The following is a 21355-nucleotide window of genomic DNA, read 5'->3' on the forward strand; positions in this document are numbered from 1 at the left end:
AGACTGTTCTCAGTGGTGACAGATAACAGAAAAAAGAGCAATGGTCTAAAGCTGCAGGACGGGAAGTTTAGTTAGATATTAGGAAAAATGCTCATGAGGAGGGTAGTAAAGCACTGGAACAGATTACCCATAGAGGTTGTGGAATCTCTATCCTTGGAGGTTTTTAAGACCTGGCTAGACAAAGCATTAGCTGGAATGGTATAGTTGGGGATGGTCTTGCTTTGAGCAGAGGGTTGAACTAGATCACCTCCTGAGGTCCCTTCCAACCCTAATTTTCTATGATTCTATTATTTTATTTCATTTTCCCTCCCTTTTTCCATTTTTCTTCTCCTCTCTGAGTCTATACTCACTCTCTACTTTCTCTCCCCCATCCTGCCTCTAGGGCTTTTCTTCCTCTCTTCTGCCTCCCTCCCATGTTCATTCCTTTGGCCAGAGAGATATGCAAATGAATTCTAATTTAGGAGCCTCTTTGATGTGGGCTCTGTCTAACTAGCAAAAGAGTTAACAGAATCTGACCTAATTTCTGCTTTGACCTTTTCACTCTGCTCTGAACCTTAAGAATTCTCTATCATTACACTATAGTCTAGCTTTTATCTTTGGATGGGGGGATACTAAAATAAGTAGTATTTTAGTCTACTTAAAAATGATTACTCATATATCCAAGAGGAAAAAATATTAATGGAAGTGTTTTCTAATGTGTCTGTTGTAAGATGAAAAGAAGTTCCCAAAACAGAGTGTGTGACTTTAGAGTACCGGTTGTTTCATAACTGCTGAGGATTTCTGTTGTATGTGTGAGTTGGTATTACAATAGGTTGGTTTAGTTCTTTTAAACCCACAAGCAACTAAGAATATATCTACATGGCACTATGCAATGCAGTAAAAATACCTGATCTAGTTCTGAACTAGCCCACTTGGCTACCAAAAACGATATAATCACTTTAACACAGCAATCTGCCCAGGCTAATTTACCCTGCTGGTATGTAGGCATACCCAATGTAGTCAGGTAATATACACCTTGGATACATTCAGCATAATAGACAGACACACAGAAAGGCAGACTGTCATGTTTATCTTGATTGATTTTGAATTGAGGGTTTCTTCATGAGATCTAACTCCCTAAACCAAAGATAATACTTCTGTTCTTACCTGTAGACTAGGAAGCTGTCTATGTCTCTTGCTCTACTCATAGACCATGCTCATTTTTCTTTTCCTATTTACTTTTGGCCCAAAACAGTGCTAATAAGATTGAGTGGCATCATTAATTCAGGGCAACCCCTTGATTCAAAATCAGTCAGGCTAAGTCCTTCTTAAATCGATATTCTAAGATTTGTCACTCTAGAATACTCACTGAAAAAATAAATGAAATAGCTTCTTCAGCTTCCTGCAGTGAGCTCTTTACAAGTTAAACAAAAAGCAAGGTAGTTCACCTTTAGGTCCTGATACTACAGTGAGTTTCATCACTGCAATATTGGGGCCTGAATGTTAACTACACCTGTTTGGGATGATGATTGATTTATGAAATCTCAAATTCAAATTTGTCATGTCTTTCCGCACAAGACTGCAACAAATAAATGGAACATGAATGCAACAGGGGGGTACCTCTCAGGGCCGGGTCTTATGTAACCCTACCCACCTTTGGCTACAGGGCAATCTGCCCAGTCTCACCTGCCATGACTTGGTTGTTCCTACAAACAGATGGTAAATACGGGCGACTGTTCATTACATGCCCCAATGCCAGGGAGTGCTGTCTTTGGTTCCATTCCTCCCCTACACCACAGCCCATGCCTCACAGATGGCATCCAGGTTAACATTACTCCCAGTCTGAGACCAGAGCAAACTGAATCCAAAGTTGAGCTCCACACACACACACATTCACACCACCTCCCCTCTCACAAGAGGCCTCTTCCACTCCACCCCTCTCTCACCAGGGCCTGTGGCATACTGTCCATTACCAGGCCACACTCCACTGCCCTGCTTCTCCTTGAGTGGCCCTTCTTGGGCCATCAGGCTTCACTATGCTCTCGTCATGCAGAACCTTCTCTTCCCGTGAGTTCTCCTACTCTACATGGTCCAGCCTTATGCCAAACCCCAGGCTAATTCTGCCCCAAGTCTCTCACCAGGCACAACTTCTAACAGGGCTGGCCCTTGCGCTGTCCTTCAAGTTTACTCCCATTCAACCCTACTCAGTGTGCCCCTTGGACTGTCCTTCAGGCCTACTCAGCCCCCTCACATGCACAGCCCTTCAGGCCTACTCGCACTTCAGCCCTACTCTGTGCAGGGCCTCCCAATGTTTTCCACACTACCCGCTCTGGGGTCTCCAGGACCTCATATCCCTGCTGGGCTCAGGCGCCTATACGTGGGCATACCTGGTCCCTACTACTCCCCCAGCTGTCTCCAAAACCAACCCAAAGACGGGGGGGGGTTAAGGCGCCCCTCCTCACCTTTAACCAGGGTGGTCACTGGCCTGGCATTTCCTGGGGACTCCCGCACCACTGGGAGCCCCACTAGCACACCCATCCCCACCAGGGTGCAGTTTATGTCATGCCCAGGACCAGGAGCCTCCAAACCATCCCTATAAGCTCCTGCCCTTACCTCCAAGATTGTTCCTGCTGCAGCTCAGCTAGACGATGTTTCCATCTCCCCTGGCAGCAGGGAACTGCAGCCTTTATATGCCTTGTGTTCAAAATGGCTGCCCTCATCAGGCACCTGGTAGCTGCCTGCCTCTGCCCTTAAAGTGGCAGGTACCCAAAGGTGCCCCGCCACAGTGAACATGAAGCATTCCCCTCTGTAAAAGGAACACCTCCAACCTAATGAAGAAGAAATCATCTCTAAGAAGACTAAAAGGGTTTAATATGTAAATATAAATAGTTTGACTAATTAATTAAGGTCAGTGCTAACTGTATACAAGTGTCTGAAGGGTATAAACACCAATAAGTGAATAAATATTTAGGCTGTTACAAAGAGATTTCATTTGTGAATAGATGAAAGTGACCATTTAAAATGAGCATCAGGGAAAAAAAGATCTTGGCTGAGAACAGTTAGACTGTGGAATAGGATTCTAAGAAAAGTGACAGAAATCCCAGCATTAGTGGTACAGAAACAATATTGTTTTAGTAAGAATTGGGCTACATAGGCTAATACCTTTTCCACTCATAGCTTCTATGCTTTGGTGACTGTCATTCTATAGATGTTTATCATGCATATCTATATTGTCATAGTGTAGCAGACTCAGGCAATTCACTTGAGATATGACACTCCCTGGAGGTCAGACCGGCCTGCTCATGTTCTCCAGTCCCCATTTGCCTCCTATCTCTTTCCTGCCACGACTTGATCTTTAAGGTTTTTTTCAAATTGGGGAGGCTGCTGCCAGAGGCCTGGGCAGCCTCTTCCTGGGTGTATTTTCTTGCACGCAGTCCTCTGGACTTCTCTGCCCCAAATGCTATGGGGTGGGCTTCTCTTTTAAGACACTCCATTTGAGCCATAGGGGCAATAATCATGATCTCCAGCTGGCCCCATAGTCACACCATGCCTCACAGGTGTTATCCATTACCATCTTCAGGAGACACCTTGCCTCCATATACTCAGACTTACAAGCCCTTGTCAGGGCTTTGGCCCTTTACCCAAGTTTCCACCACCTTCCTCTAGCTGGGCTCCTTTCAGCCAAAGCCCACATCACCAGGTCCCAGTTTATGAGTCTCAGCCCTCTCAGCTTCTGGGTCCCTGACCCTGGCACCCTCAGCCTCAGGCCTTCTCTGGCTTATGCCCTGTCCTAGCAGGATGCTAAGCTTAGGTGCACCCCACAGGCACCTCACCGTGGTCTCCACAATCCCCACTTACAGCCATGCCCAATCCACCACTAACACAGCTTAAACAAAAAACATAAACACACTGACTAACTAAAAATTATCAGCTCTCCAGTATCCATCCTGCTCTTCTCCCTGCTACCTGCAAGCTTATTTACCCCCTCAGTCCTGCCCCTTCCAGCCAGCCTGGCCTATTAGTTGGCCTGAGCATAGGGGTTGCTCATTAGACCCTGCCTGGATGGCTACTTTTATCCAGGCTACAAAAATCCTTCCCTTAAAGGACCTTGCCAGCTCTGCTGGCTTTCTAGCCCTCTCCCAGTAACAGGGTTCCCTGTTACACATAGTTAATCACTTAATTTTGTAAAATTGGAAGTATGAAATACTAAGTGCTAAATATTGTCACATTTGTCATTCATGCCTGATTCTGCCACCACTTCATGTGGCTCATGAAATATAATTTCTCTTTGTCTGACTTTCCATCCCCAGTCAGGTAGCATCATAGCAGGAAATGGGGGTTTGGACTAGATGACCTCTTAAGGTCTCTTCCAGCCCTTTTTCTCAAGAATGATGAACTCCCCACTCCATGTCAGCTGAAAGTGATAATACAAAACAACCCCAACTAATAGATCTTCCTTGATCAGCCATTTCTGTGACCTCATCTGCACTTGAGCATCTCTGATAAGACAGAAAGATTACTGAATTGGAGAAAAAGTCTGCCCATAAGAAATACTCACCAGTGCTCTGCAACCTAGTGGTTCTCCAACTGAAGCAGAATGATTTACAGGTTGCATGTGCAGCCCAGGAGATTAATCTAAGTATCATTCTGACAGTTTTCACACTGAATAAGAGTAAAATTGATGGATGAAAATATATAAAAATATGTGCTGCATGTTTAATATATTTTCAATCTTTCCGAAAATATAGCTAGGAAATATATATGCTCCTTACTTGGAAAGAAAATATTGTTTGCTCCTCATCTAAAGTATGTATAGTGTAGTCAGGTGCCATCACAATGCACAATTGCTATATGTTTAATAATTATAATGAATAATCAATAATGAAAACATCTGGACCTGTAAGACTAGCACAGTGGTTGGATGATAGTCTCCTAAAGACCCTTCCAGACCTATATGATTTTATGATTCTTTGAGTCTATCAGAATAGCTGTGGAAAGTAGGCAGATAGATCTTTTTCCTAAATAGGTTCTAGCAAATAAATTCTACAGTACAAAGCTTTTGGATTAAAAAAACAGACAAAAAAAGGTTGGCTAATCAATCTTAAAAAAAAATGCATTAATAAATGGCTCTCCTGAAGGAAAGTAAAATACCAAAACAGGTATAGGGAAGCAAGTCATGTTAGTCTGAAGTCAGGCAGAAGGCAGTGCAGGGGGACATCTTAGAACTGCTTCAGAGACGCATAAGCTTTTGTACATGACATCCTACTTCATCATATGAGCCTGGTGGCATGTTTTATCCATGTGCATGCACTGTAAACTACCATTTTTCTAGTGTATAAGACATGTTTCTCCTCAAAAAGGAGGTTTAAAAATGTGGTATGACTTACATACCAAAGTAGTAATGAAAACTAATTGGAATCAGATAACTTGAAAATTATACTGTAATCTTGATTTGGCAGTTGCCACAAGCCAAAGTGTGAGAAAGACTGTGACTTAATGGTGGATGAATATAGATAGTTGTTTGTTAAGAACTGCATTATTGCAAATACCAGTATCATTTAGAGCAGGAGTGTCAAACTGATTCAGGCCCCTAGGCTGGATACAGACCATAGGTCACATCAGAGGTCAGATACAGACCACAAGAAGCCCTGAAGACTGGATCTGGACCCAGAGGCAGCAGTGGGCAAGTGGCCCCAGTGGCAGCAGGGTTAAAGCAGCTGTCACAGACCCCACTGCCATCAACATATATCCCCAATAGAGCTCCATAGCTGGGAATTCAGTGGTAGCCCCACTCCACCCACGCTGTCCTCAAACCCCCAGCCACTGTAGGAGTGGCTGGGGGTTTGGACCAGTGGCTTGGACCAGGGAAATGACTCCACAAGACATCTTTGGCACTCCTGCTCTAGAGGAGTATTATGGTTATTATCAAGAAGTTTCACACAGGAAAGGTCCAAATCAAATCATAGATTTCATAGATTTCATAGACATTCAGGCTGGAAGGGACCCCGGAGGATCATCGAATCCAGCCTCCTAACCCAGGGGCAGGAAGTCAGCAGGGATCATAGGATCCCAGCAAGATAAGCATCCAAATGTGTCTTGAAGGCGTTCAAAGTGGGTGCTTGAACCACCTCCGGTAGCAATCTATTCCAAACCTTGGGGGCTCAGACAGTAAAGAAGTTCTTCCTTATGTCCAGCCTGAATCAGTCACGGCGGAGTTTGTGACCATTCGATCTTGTCATCCCTTGGGGCGCTCTGGTGAACAGACATTCCCCCAGATCCTGATGAGCACCCCTGGTAAACTTATAGGTGGCCACCAGATCACCCCTGAGCCTGTGCTTTTCCAGGCTGAAGAGTCCCATGGCTCTCAGCCTCTCATCATAAGGTCTGTTTTCCTGATCTCTGATCATGTGCGTGGCTCTCCTCTGCACCCTCTCAAGCTTCTCCACATCTTTTTTGAATTGTGGAGCTCAAAACTGGATGCAGTACTCCAGCTGCAGCCTCACCAAGGCCGGGTACAACAGGAGAATGATGTCCCGGGATTAGCTTGAGAAGCATCTATGGATGCAAGCCAGCGTTTTACTTGCTTTACTAGCCACAGCATCACATTGAAGGCTCATGTTCATCTTGTGGTCAGTCATGACCCCCAAGTCCCTTTCATCTGTAGTGCTAACCAACATAGCACTGCCAAGCCTATGTTGGCTTATAAGCCTATAAGCAGCAAATCAGAAGCCTCTGAATCAATCTGGAGATATTCGGAAGGCTTGCAGAAAACAGAAACTGAGAAGAGGGAGGAGGATTGAGTGATCTTCCATATATGGAAAAGGCTGAAAAAGGGGGAAAGACTTCTCTGATATTGACAACTGTAGCTGGCCAGTGACTGTGATCTTTCTCTGAGTTCCCTTCCAATCACAGTGCTCTGGGGGAGAGACATAGAAACAAAATATAAAGCTGTTTCTGAAGTGATCTGTGCCTTTTGTGAGCTCTCTCTCTTGGAGAAGCAGTGTCTGAAAGGCTATGGCTTGCTAGCTAGTCTCTTGCTAGCTAGTCTCTCTTCTTGTAAATTGTATCCAATCTTTTCCTACTTACCCTTGCCTACAATCCCTATTGTTATCCCTAATCCATTCATTTCCATTTATTCTTCCCCTAAATCTTCTTATTTGTTCTTGTTAATGTCTTGATTCTTTCTCCCCACAAAAAGAAATCTGTGTTTTCTCTGACAGTGTCATCACTGTGCAGAAAAGCACAACATATATTACACACACACACACACACACACACACACACATTTTGCAGCACACCAAACATTATGAAGCATGCTAGAAAGGCAGATGCCAGGTCTTCTGGCAGGGGAGGGTATAGGAGGGGCAGAGGGAGAGTTGCAGGTTTCCCGCACCCCAAACATAGACACACTCTCTTTCTAAGCAGCGATGAGTTTTCTGCTGCTAGTGGGAGCAAGGAGGTGGTAATAGTGCCTGCACCTGCACCACCACCACTAACACCACTAACCAGCAGTAGCATGACATTCTCCACTCCAATTTCAGCTCCTGGTATGAGCCTTCCAGTGCCAGAGGAGGAGCTGGATTTGGAAGCAGAGGAGCTGAGGGCCATAGTGAAGGACATTCTGGGGAAGGAGGGGGAATCTGAGTTTGTTCTCCACACCCCTCAAAGTTCCCCTAGAGGCAGGTCTCCTTCTCTGGAAAGCACTTAGGAGGAGGTTGTGGGGTCAGGTGGCTCAGCTTCTCCTACTGTTGTGCCTCTGCCTGGTGAGAAAGCAGATAAGGCAGGATCCTCACCCGCAACCCAGAAGTGGGTGGATAGTGTAGTGTGAGATCATTTTTAGGTGGCAAATGATCCCAGGTATGCTACCTGCCAGCACTGCTGAAAGCAGATCAGCCGGGGCAAGGAGATGAAACAATTTGCCACCATGGCAATGCTGCTGCATCTCAGAAGACAGAACCCCCTTGTTCCTCCTCAGCCCTTGTTCCTTCTCAGCCTGGCAACAGTGGGAGCATGCCCAAAAAGAAGTCCCTCTCTTGCTCCAAAGCTCCTGTCCCCAAGAAGCACTCTGGACCTGTGGGGGAAAAGCAGAGACAAAGTGGGACATGTTCTGAAGGTGAGCGAGGTCACCCAGAGCATTGGGGAGATGCTTGCTCTGGATGGCCAGCCCTTCCCTTTTGTTGAGTGTCCAGGGTTCAGGTGGCTAATGGTGCTCGTGGCCCCATTGTATCAAGTCCCTGCATGAACCACCTTTAGCAGGACAGTGGTGCCTTCCATGTATGAGGCATGCAAAGAGTACTTGAGGGAGGAGCTGCAGGAGGCAGGTCAACAGGTAGCCTTGCACTTCGCCTCAGACATCTGGAACAGCCAGGGTGGAGATCATGCCTACCTCTCCCTCACAGGGCACTGGTGCAAACAGTCACAGCGTCAGTGGGCTCTCCTTCAACTGGAGGTGCTGGATGAGAACCATACGGCAAGAGTGATCATGGTGGTCATGAACCTCTTGGTGCAGGGGTGGCTTGTTGGGCAGGGAAAACTCACCCATGGGTTCATGGTCACCGACAATGGGACCAATATCATCAAGGCAGTCTATGATGCCAACTTTGTTGGCATCCGCTGCATGGCATGCAAGTTCCACCTCATAATCAGGGATGCCTTGGAGGGGGACAGGGCTCTGAGGGACAGCGCCATCACTACCAGCCAGCTCATTTTGAAATGCAGAAAGGTTGTGTGCTACTTCCACCAGAGCATTAAGGGGGGCAAGATGCTGTGGGACAAACAGGCAGAGAAGTTCCAGGGGGCCAATGTTCCTGGGTGGGGCAAGCCACTTTCACTGGAGGTGCAGGCACTGGTGAAGCAGCTGAAGGTGGATATAAAAGAAACAGCTGGATCTGTTGTAGTCCAGTGTGGTCCATGTGCTGGCAGGCATGTGCAAACTGAGGCTGAAGGGGAGCATCTACAGCAGCAAAACCCTCGATCACTGGACAGAGGTACTGGTGAACAGAGTCAGGGAGGCAGAAGGGCAGAGGCAGAGGGATGTGGAAAAGGGGGATCCACTTTCCCATGCCAGCACTTCAAGCACAAGCCAATTTCCTCTACCACAGCCGCTGCCAATGTGGGCCAAGAGCATGGCTTCAGTGTTGGGGTCCAGAGGCCCCAGACCTCACCATGAGGCAGGTACCCTGGAGACCTTGATGGCTACCTATCTCACCAAGGACATGGAGCTGCTGCTGTGTGACCCCTTGGCCTACTGGGCAAGCCACAGCCAGATGTGGCTGATTTGGGTCACAGTTGCCCATGAGCACCTGTCCTATCCATTGACCAGTGTTCCAAGTGAGAGGGTGTTCAGCATTGCTGTTGTCCTGTGGAGTCAGGCCAACTCTCAGGATCTCAATATTGCACTGTTAGACAGGAGAGTGTGACACAATTGCACATATACAAACACAAATCAATTAGGTGCATACACAGACACACACTACCAACTCAGGCACATACACATCCAAACCAGCCTAGGCACGTGCATACCTATCACCAGTTCAAGCACCTACACACTATACACACCAAAAGTCAGACAAAAAATCAATTGTCAATACCCACACACTCAGTACACATACATGGATTACTAATTCACATATCATGCACACAATGACATATATATATGTGTGTGTGTGTGTGTGTGTGTGTGTGTGTGTGTACACACACACACACACACACACACACACACACAGTCACTAGTTCATACACATACAACCCAGCTACACATATACACAGGTAAGTTCCTAATTTGGATGGTAGAGTGTGTGTATTTGTGTGCTTGGGGTACCTGGAATACTTGGGGGAAGGTTAAGGTACGAGAAAGAGTTAAAATGTATGGAGTGAAAATTGCCAGAACCAGGATTAGAACTGGTGGACTAGAGAGAACCTGGCTGAGGAACTAAGGCTTGGGTTTACTCAAGGTCTAGTGGCCCCGGGGTTACTCGGGCTCACCTGGTGCCAGGGTGGAAGCAAGGGAAAAAGCCCAGTGGCAAGGAGGAAACAGCCAGGAAAGAGAGAGAGGCAGAAACCTGGGAGCTTGGGGCTGGAAACTGAGGCTGACAGGGTAGAGATTGGAGGGGGGGGGCAGATAAGTGGTGGCAAGGAGGAAACAGTCAGGAAACAAACAAAAACCCAACTCAGGGTTTCAAAATAACAGGTTTATTAAACAGACAACACACTACACATCCCCATGAAGTTATTGGTTCATGCGTGCACACACACACAAGCACTCACAATGACAGCAAGAGAAAGAGACTCAGTGGAAGGGTTGGAGTCCAGGTAGGGAAGAGAAGCAGAGTCCAAGTCCTTGGTTGAAGATGGGGTGGGGGTGATATCTACCTATCCAGGCTGGAAAGGGGTCTTTGTCCAGCAGGTGTTGTCCAGAGTGGGGTTGCCAGCAGGGCCTCTGGGTGGATAGGTGGTGTGGCATGGTGCTGGTCCAGATGGAGAGGGCATCCCAAGGAGTCAGTCTTCACTACCCCTTTTTAAGGGGCAGACTACCTCTAATCTTCTATGGGGAGGGCCTGTCCAAACAATGTTAGTCCTGTCCCAGAGGGCTCCAGCTGTTCTTACTGAGCATGTACAGCCTGGCACAATGGTGGGTTGCCTCATCTTTTGTTTCTTGAATGCTGAGGGTGGTTCCAAGGGCTGGGTCATTGGTCCAGGTACTGGTGTTGATGGTTTGGTCATTCAGAGGGAGCTATTTTTAGACCTACTACCATTGTCTCTCAAGCACCCTCATTCATTCCCATTCATTCAGGAACCAAGTTACATAGGAGGGGTAGGTATGAGTCATAGGTTACACAACAGGGCATGGGGAACAAGATGGAGACTTGACAAACAAAATGGAAACTTGACATGACTTACGCTAACTTACATATGTAGGCCTAAATCATATAGTACCAGTAAAACAGTAATATAGAACAGTAAAAAAAAAATCAATATAAACATAATATTTATACAATATAAAGAAGGAGAAAAAAACCAACAAATACAACTTGCTACCAAAATAAAATGCTGAAGCTTATCCTATGTCTTATCTCACTTATACTTATCTATAGGGAATAGAGAGGGAGAGACAAAGTCAGAAATGGTTGGAGAAGGGGAGGGAATGAATTTTAAAAGAAAAAAAAAAAAGAAAAAAGAAAAACTGGGGGTTTTTGCCCAAACTGGCAAATATTCACTTTGGATTCAGATTTGGCTGAACATTCAAATCAAAGATTCATCATAAACACCAACAGCATAAATACACCTGAAATGAATAACACTGGAAACATGGATGAGATTCCTCTCATCTTTGGTGTGCTAACCAGTAAAACTGTAGATGTCAAGGGAGAAATGACAGCAAAAAAACAGTGGTCAAGGAAAGATGCATTACACCATGATCTTGACATGTCAAGTAAATGGCATAAAATTGCTTCGAATTCTGATTTTTTAGCAGAAAACAATGGTAAAAGAGAAACATTTCTTGTATTGTTTTTGTCCATGTCAATGAAAAAGAATAGAAACATAAAAATGGAATGGAACAGATCATTTACAAAATGTGGTGCAGACACTTGAACCTTTAGTAAGAAACTATTCTAACTGATTTGTTATCAGTGTTGTATGCACCTGACAGCGACAACCAAAAAGAAATTCCATAAAGATAAAACTTATCTAGCCATCATACCTGGCAGTCTCATATTTCAGCCACTGGATACATCCATTACTAAGCTTTTCAAAACCTGAATGAACAAACACTAGAATGAGCAGATGATGGACATTGAATGTCAGGACCACACAGCTTTAGGAAAGCTAAAAAGGCCTAACATTACACAAATATGCAAGTGGATCAAATATTCTTGGGATCAAATGAAACCAGAAGTTGTTGTTAAGTCCTTTAAGAAATGTAGAATCAACAATGTGCTTGATTGCAGTGAGGTGACATTCTGTACAGAGCAAGTGGAAATGAGAGCTACTGTTCTGAAGAGAAAGACTTTTATGGCTTCAGAGATTATGAAAGTGAAGATGAGTTTTTTGGAATTAATGATGAACTATGAAGAACTGACTTCTGTGATTTTGAAGATAAAACTTACTGTAACCAATTGAAAAGCTTGCTTGAAGCCTTGTAAATATATATAAGAATGTACAATTTTCACTGCCATATTCATTGTAATAAATTAACCAAAATCAATCGAACTAATTTTAAAACTTCTTTTCTAACATTATTTCCTTGTTCGGGGATTGCATCTTATATACAGGTATGTCTTATATACCAATAATATGATAAAACCATTATGTCACTTTCATTATCAAAAGTTCTTTTGGTTGAAAAATGTTTCAAATGAAAAATTTTGACCAGTTGTCATGACCTATTCATGCTGTCTCCATTCTCCTTAAGCCTGATCCTGAAAGCTTTTCTTGCCTGAGAAATCACCACATATTGAATAAAATTTAAGCTGCTTTTCCTTGCTTTCAAGGCTTTGCAGAGCTCTCGTTCAATTCCGTCTTGGGATTTTAGAGTAACTCTACCCCACATGATGCAGTCCTGCATAGAGACATCCAAACTCATGCTAAAGCAGAGGTGACCAACTTGTAGCGCACATGCCACAAGTGACCCGGGCAGCCTGTGTGTGACATACAGCAAACCAGGGTGGAAGCAGGCAGCACAGTGGCAGATAGAGAAGGGAGGAGAGAGCAGGGCAGCAGATCAAGCACTAGGAGAGAGTGTGGGGCTTAATTTGTGGCACACCTGCTGAAAAGGTTGCCCCACACCCGCTACACTAAAGGAAGCACTATGGCTACGTTAATATATCACTATACCAAGCTTAATTTTCCCTTTGCTTTGAGCAGTGTAGACATACCCTTAACCCTTCCACTCCGGAAGGAAGTTCTACTAAGTAAGTTCCCTTAACCCTGCCACTCTGCCAGCCTTGATATCCTGTTCATTGTCATTTTTCACTTACAACTTTGTACTTTTCAGTGCTACTCCTAATGCTAATGTACAAAATTACATCTCTTTCTTTGCCAGGCCACCACGCCATCTTCATTCATTTCCATTTAGCGGACATATTTCTTCCACAATACTCATAAGAAGTGAGCTAAAACTCAGTTTGGAGAAAGTTTATACCTTCAGAATTGTCTCCCAGTGTCCTTTCTTTTCTCTGCATCTGTCTCCTTAATCTCAACTGCTGTCCTGGCTCTGTGGCTATTTCATATGACCCGTGTCCCACTGCAGCTTGGTCTGTTTCCTTTTGCTATTGCATCATGTGGCTATTTGATGGCTGCACCAAGGCAGATAGCAAGGTCCTGGTGATGTTTGTTTCTTGCGTGAAACCAAGCCAGCTTAAATTAATACTGTCATCTTGAAAATTACATTTCTGCTTGAAAATGTCATGCCAACTATTGTGACAACTTTCCTATAAAAGCATGTCCACACAGTAAATTTACTATATGAGGCAGCAGTGCCCCAAGGTACATCATGCTGCTCTTGGCACGCTGCCTTTTAATCTAGGAAAACTATGGTGTAACAGGGCAGTCTGTCCCTTTAAGAAGGAATGATCAGTCCTGTTGAGAAAGCCCAGATGTGGGGATGCCCACTGGGAGCTTGTCAAGAAAAGTAAGCAGAGGATGTAAGTAATAGTATGCTGCAAGAAGGGGTCAAGGTGGTGTGCTGAGGCCAAACAAAAGGGCTCCCCTTCTCATGTCTGAGACAGAGAAGGATTTGAGTTTATTTGTTTAAGAGACTGGGCTTTACTTGGGACAACTGACTGAGAAGCTCCTCAGGTAGCAAGTCTGCCTGCAAAGCCATTAGGGTAAGCAACCTGCTTACAGGTGGCCACATTTACACAGTGCTACAGGCAAGTTAATTAGCATGGCAGCAGCTGACAAAGCAGTACTATTGTTAGTGGCTACATTACTTCTGAGTTAAAAGGCAGTCCATGAGGATGAGTGTGATATGTTTAAAGATGCGACTGCATTTCCTAGCTGCCTGTGGAGGGTTCGGGATTGAGAGTGTGGTTGGGGGTAGAAAGGTAAGAAAAGTTTATTGACTTAACAAAAACATGACTACGCGTAGATAACAAAACAAGGACAGACAATAATAATTCATGTCGGCAACTTATCAGCAGTCCCCTCTGATGCCTGATGTATGACAAGTTTTTCTTCTGCAAAGCTCAGTGAAGTCAGGCATCCCCGATCAGCGCTGTCCAAGGGGTACTGGGAATGACCCTGGTATTCAGTCCTTGGGCTCCTTCAGATCTACGAGCCCACTGATCCAGGTCAGCAGCTCATTAGTAGTTCCCTTCACAGAGCTGTATCTTCCTTCTAAATGATTTCCGGATGTGCCAGCCAATTTATAACTTCTGAGCTAGGCTGATAACCTACAGCCATCCAGATTCTCCCATTATAATTATTCTTAGGACTGACCAATAGCAGTACAAGCCTTGCATTCTTCTGATAAGGTTAATTTTAACTATTCCACAGGGCCTACCATTATTTTTACAAGGCTTTGTTAAATTTACTAGGCTTTACTTCACACAAGGCCTTACTACATCTTTGACTTTAATTAGGCTCTTAGCAACAACACATAGCTTAATATCTGAACAAATGACAGAAAAACATTTGATCTAATCTTCATAAAGCCTTCAGCAAGCACCTTTATCATACAGACATAATTTTCAGCTGTCACACTGCATGGCACAGTAAATGTCATATGATAACCAGGACAAAACACGAGGGTTTAGAGAGAAGCCATTCTCTTTCTCTCCTTGTTCTAGTTTCCTTATTATGTGCATTTGCCACCCTTTGGCTAGGGACAGAACTTACATATAAACTGGTATAAGTGATCAGAAACTGGTTCAGATCTGTAACACAACAGAAGTTCAGTGCATATAAACCATTTTCAAAATGCCTGAAACCAATTTAAACACAACCTGGATGGATGTAGTATCAGGCTTAACTGATTTAGATTCAATCACTTCATTGAACTTCTCTCCCAGATCCCCTCCATGTTTAAGTTAACTCAGTCCCCCAGCATCCCAGGATGCTTTGCACCTCTCCTGCAAACCACCCCTCGCAGGATGGGCAGGCAACCCTTGGCTTGGCCCAAGTTGTCTGCTCCAGCTAAGCAGGGAGGTGTGCTCTAGCACCCCTTGGGTTCTGGCCTGGGCCACTGCAGGCATGTTCCTGAAGTTCTAGAATCAAAAGTGAATGTCTGTTTATTTGCTTATCGGTTCAATCTATGCAACTTAGACTAACCTGCAAAGACTTAATTGATTCATCCTTGGGCTTCTTGACTGGCTGTACTTAGCCTTTGTGTCAGCTTTCTGGTTTTTTGTTGCTCATATCTTTTCTTTCTTAGGTGCAGCAAAAGGGTGTTTAATAGCAAGAACATAATCCAAGCTAAAACTGAAAACAGGCCTTAAGAAGCAAGCAGTTCTGTGTACAGGGAGAAAAAGTTGCACTGGAGCATAGCACATTAATTGTTTTTGCTTTGTCTTATGTAAAAGTTTAGTTTAAATGTAAACTGGCAGAGAGAGACTTAAAAGGAACTTTGTCATTTGCCAACTCAAAGTGGTAGGGATCTTTTGACAAATCATATGTGAATAATAATGCTGCTGACAACAATTAGCATGAGCAAGTAACTTCAATGTAACTACTTCTGTAAGTAGATACGGCAGGATTGGGTTTCATGTGATGAATTCCCTCATTCGACAATAACCCTAAAGGATAAGCCACTGATCAATAGACAAGCAGTGATGCCAATTTTGCTTTGGCCTGTTTTTTACAGCCATATCAGAATGCAACGAGCCTAATGTGTCTTTACTCTTTCTTCACTCGCAAGAAGCTCCCTCATTTCAGAGATGATAGAATGTGACAAGAAGTATGCCTTAAGTCTCCAACTGAAGGATTACAGCTTTGTAAACCTTTTAAAATTAACCAGACAGCTCAAGTACTCGTTAAAGCTTTTACCTTGTTTCAAGCCTGGGTGCCCCCCAAAACTGAAGTAGCAACATTAAATTTAAGGCTATTTCTTTATTTCCCTGTACTAGGAATAGGGTCACAAGTGAATGAAGAAATAGTTGACACCTTCTGCAGAGTAGGAGGAGGAGATGAATGCAATGTTTACTAGTTATTTTGATACGCAAGGTATTAAGTTGGTTGCTTCCCTTTGTACTACATGCTGGGGTAATAACATTAAAAGACCCATGCTGAAATCCAAGTTGGCCTCCTCCAAAATCTTTTTGTCATGCTGCCTGTGTTCCCTTCAGTTCCATTCAGGTTGCTACATCTTTCTTTTCAGCAGCTTTTCAAGCATTTGCTTGCTTGATGGCTACTAGAGCATAGACTGTCATAGGGAGATAGGCCTTTACTGCCATACTCTTATGGCCTGTTAGGTCTCATAGTCCTTTAATGCAATGGTCTTCAAACCAGTTTCCCACTTCTTGTTTGTACTATTATTGTTGATGCAAAATGTATTTCCTAGAGCTGCCTGTACTCTAGTGGGGACAACTTCCTGGTTGTCTGTATTGTTCATAATCATACCTTACTGATAATTCTACTGAATCACTCATGCCAAGGCTGTGGCTTGTCCTAAGTCCTTCTGGACCTACCCTTTGTCTCCTCTGACTCAGTATGCAGGGTATGTGCTACTACCCTCTAGTTGCCTTCAATTTTGTCTTCACTCTGGTTCTGGGCCTGCAGTTACCCCATGTGATATTTAGCACACTGTGATTTGGACTGCTAACATGGTCATAGCTTTGTGTGGCTATATGACATGTGGATCTGTGCACAGACCGTTTCTTCTGTTGTAGCAGGCCACATGATTTTCTTGCTAGCCTCTTACCTGCTTCTGTGTATTCCCCTTTGCTACTCTGCTTTTCTGCAGCAGACTGCCTCCCACAAAAAGCAGAATCTCATGGTTATTGACCCTTTGTCTCTTGCACTGAGCTACTTTCTAGTCCCTGGGAGGGTCTACTGCAAACATCCAACAAAGCCAGACTGAGATTCCCTTGTTCTTTGATTTGCCTCTACTATCTGTTTCTTGGGCATCTTTATTTCCTACTCCACTTTCCCATTGCTTTGTGAGTTCCACAGGGAAGACAACTTAACCCACCCTCTATTATACCCATTAGGTGTCTAGTTGTGCCTAGTCACCTAAGTGTGATCCTCTTCTACCCAGCTCAAGTCCCTGAAAAACTGTTATTGCAAAAGGTAGATGGGTCTTTCCTCTTCGGTGCACTTTTGTGACTTAGTCTTAAAGTCAAGGTGACATCAGGTAACAAAGTAGAATAGTTCATGGTTTTTCAGGAGGTTGAGCAAGGTAGAATTGGATGACACTTAGGCGTTTGAGTCCACTTAGGCACCTAATAGGTGGAACAGGATCTGGGCTCTCGTATTCAAATCCCATTTGACATTGATTTGCTTGAGTTCTGCTGCAGCGTAGTATGTCTTACTGACTGGAAATAGCCTCTCAGTGTCACAACCCAAGGGTGTGATTTTTTGTTTGTGTGCGCTTCGGCACTGCTGAATTATTTCCTGCCACTCGTTGCTTTCTTTGCAGGGTGCATTTCTGAGCTGCAGAAAGGAAATGCACGATGCAAAGGAGTTCCCGCCACCCGCATGCAAATTTGCGCCCCACTATTGGTCAGTTCTAAATTATTCCTACGTGGCGGCTAGCGATTGGCTTGCTAGCCGTATAAGAGGCTTGAGTGGTTTCCGCCCAAGTTGGAGGACTCCACGAGCATCAGGAGGAGACTTCACGTCTCGTGAAGATCTCTAAGCGCTGCGGAGCCTATCGGACCCAGCGTGTATTTCAAGAAGGCTATAGGGGTCTGATCAGCCTCTAGCCTCTCCCCGTCACCGAACGATCCCTCGACGTACCCTTCCCCGCGTGCAAGTTCCACGGAGCCTAGCAAACTTCGTGTGAGTGAATCCAGAGCTCTGTCCGAGTCCTTAAACTGGGACTTAAGTGAAGTTTTCCTGGAAGTTTTCCAGCCTGCACCGCGACCATCTACGGTGTAAGTAAACAATCTTAAATCAACCATTAAGCGTCCGTGCCTAATTCTAGTATGCCGCCTGCCTTCCCCGACCCGGTGTGTCCAGGCTGCTGGCCACAGCCCGCCGCGCGAAAAAAGGGCCTCGGACCGCTCCCGGCCCGCACACTCAGATGTCAGACCTCACAAAATGAGCTTTCAATTTCTTGATCACACTTATCTGAAGGTCTTCCTGACAGAACATCTCTAAAAATGAGAGTACCAATCTACTAGGGCTAAATTAATAGATCTTTTATCGCCTTTTTCTGGAGTCAAGCTGAGATTTCATGAAGCTGTGCAGCAAGGTTATCCAATGTTAAATTGCAGCCCCTGGGCTAACAGTGCTAACACTGTGTGGCATCCCGTGTCACCCCCACCCCAGGGTGCCATGGCACCCTGATTGAGAATCATTGGGTCAAGTACTGGTAACTGTGTGTAGAAATAGCATATCTTCCTGATTAGCGAACAGTACTAAAGGCTGTATTTAGTTGCAAATCAAGATGTCTTAATGGCTATCAGCCAATAAGAACTAACCTTTCTATAAGCAGATAAGTAAGACTGCTTATGCATTTTGCATTAAGCAGTGATTAAATGGTCGTTAAAAAAAAACAACCTTTGGTATCAGGTATCAGAATCCAGGTTTGTTCCCCTTGTCTAGTCTAGATCCAGACTAAACAAACTCATGTTGCTGCATCTTTTTGACCAGAACAGAAAGGATAAGTCTTTAGTGATATTTAGGTTCAGTCCAAAGGTGAACCTAAAGTCCATATCTATCCACCATCTACAGTATAAAGAGCTGTACATGAAAACCTAACTGATTTCCCAGTCAATATCTTGCAGTAGTCCAGCTTCACCCTGAAAGCTTTCTTGGTCTCCGTGTGAAGTCAAACTTATCTCTACTTGCCTCTTAGCCCACCCTTTGCTGTGATGTGTTTGGAACTTACTTAGGTATGTAGGCTTCAAGCATAAGAAGCCTTCCAGCAGCAATCCCACAATTCCCTGTTCCTTCCAGCACTTCTGCATGGTGGTACCCATAGAAAGAAACAGACCACTTTCCAATTCTTAAATAAGCTCTGCAAGGGAACCTTTGTCAAGACAAAACACAATGTGGATGGCTTGAGAGTGAGCTATAAGACATGATACAGATCAGGAAGGGCAGTTCTCTTGTCTCAGGCTGGTTGATGGCACCCACAAGATGGACCATAAATAGTAGAGTGTGTATATATATATATACACACACACACACACACACACACACACACACACACGCACTATTTATGGTCCATCTTATGCTGTAGATGGTGTATAGTATATATATATATGCATGCGTGTCTGTGTATTTATTTATACAAACACAGACCCACACACACACCCCCTCAGATTTCTCTACTAATGTTTCTCCCTATACTAGAGAATGGATTTTGGACACTCTTCCCCCCACTCCCTCCTTCCTTTGTGCAGTCATGTGGAGATAGGGATGGATTTAGGCCCTGAGTACCTACATTGCCATTCTGATTGTAAATCTGAGGTTTCAATCACATTTTCTACAAGGAGAGCAAATACATTCTCTTTCATCTTTTCATGCTATACTGGATTTGGTTAATTATTTCTTTGCCAGGACTCCTCACTTGACATAGATTGATTTTAAGATGGTTAATTAATTCCTTTTGCCTTCTAAACTAGGATGATTAAAGTTGGGTTGGTCCAAAAAGTTATTGCCACTTCCATTTTCACTGCTAGTGTTCTGCTTATTTAAGGCCATAGGAGACAAAGCAGTTGAGATTTTCAAAGCTAGCTAGAGGGTTTAGACCAGCCAAAAGGTTACTAATCTGTAGCACAAGTGCCCAAGCAGCATTGGCGGGTGCCACATTTCATAGGGGGTGCACACAGGTGCACATGCACATTCTGAGCATGGCAGTGTAACCCCTATGAAAAGGCACTTCCAGCAGTGTTGGCGGTGCCTGCGGGCAGTCACCACTTCCCTCCCTTCCCCCTCACCACCAACACCGCCAGCGGCGTCTGTGGGCAGTCCACAATCACCACTGGACGACAACAATGCTGCCAGCGGCATCTGCGGGTGGCCACCAACCACCATTCAACTCTCACCAACTCCCCCACCCCTGACAGCACCGCAGCTACCTGTGGGAGTTCCCCACTTATCACTGCCATGCTCCTGCCACCAACAGCGCTGCTGCCACCTGCCAGAGCTCGCAGTGTCCCCCTAGCCTCCAGGGGCACTCAGCATCCATGACAAGTGGCATGGGCAACCTGTGTGTGTGGCACATGACACAGGGAGGGGACAGGCAGCATAGCTTTAGATAGGGCAGGAAGCAGAGGAGGAGATTGGACAGGGAGCACAGGGCAGGAAGCAGAAAGTAGAGCAGTAGATTGGGCAGAAGAAGGAGATCGGAGTGGACTTGAGGAACAAGTAGGTCTCATTTGTGGCATGCCCACAAAAAAAGTTGGCCCTCCATGATTTAGACAAACAACTCCTATTATTTTCAATGTTTAGCTAAGACTTGTGTCACCTCTGAAAACCGCTACCAGCACGTTTTAACATAGTTCAATAAAATGTTACACTGTCATGACACCTGGTGTGTCAGTGTTTCATTGCTAAAGAGGTACCATCATTTCTTAGTGTGACTTCATTTCTATTGGGTCCATTACAATTTTTGGAAGTTGTTGATTTGTTTATGCACTTTTTGGGCGTGTCCAGATGAGCAATCACATGCAGTTTGCAGTGCCTCAAAGATGTTTGAGGTACTTCAAACCATGCACGGCACACGTGCATACATTCATGTGGCGGCAAAGCGCCCCCACAGGCGAGCGAGGGGGAGCAAAGGGAACCCACAGACCCCAGACCCCGAGAACAAGCCCCCAGAAGGGCATACGCACCGTCAGAGGGGCAGCAGGAGGAAGAGCCGCATCCGCGGCCGCAGCCGAGCGAGCCGCCACTACGCCGGCTCTGGCAACAGCTGTTCCCCGCGCGGCGAACAGCTGAGCCAATCCCAGCGGCCGGAGCGGCCGCGGCGGGAGGATTTAAGAACGCCGGCAGAACAGGGAACGCGCGGGAGCTAGGGAGAGAGAGTACGGGTGTGCTGCCCGTGCCGCAGGCTTTCGCACGGGGCAGTGAGGACCCCATCTGCGGGTCTCAAACAGGCAGCGTAGGCAGGAGCGGGAAGCCTGCCGCCGGCAGCCAAGTGAGAGGCAGCCAGAGAGTGCACGCCGAGGCACTCTCTCAGCGTCCTGAAGCGGCAAACGCACAGGAAGCAGGGGAGCACCCTGCGGACGGGAGGAGAGGGGAGACAGCAGAGGCCCCGGGAGGGGGC

The sequence above is a fragment of the Alligator mississippiensis genome, chromosome 1, assembly GCF_030867095.1.
Source record: "Alligator mississippiensis isolate rAllMis1 chromosome 1, rAllMis1, whole genome shotgun sequence".
Classification (NCBI taxonomy): domain Eukaryota; kingdom Metazoa; phylum Chordata; order Crocodylia; family Alligatoridae; genus Alligator; species Alligator mississippiensis.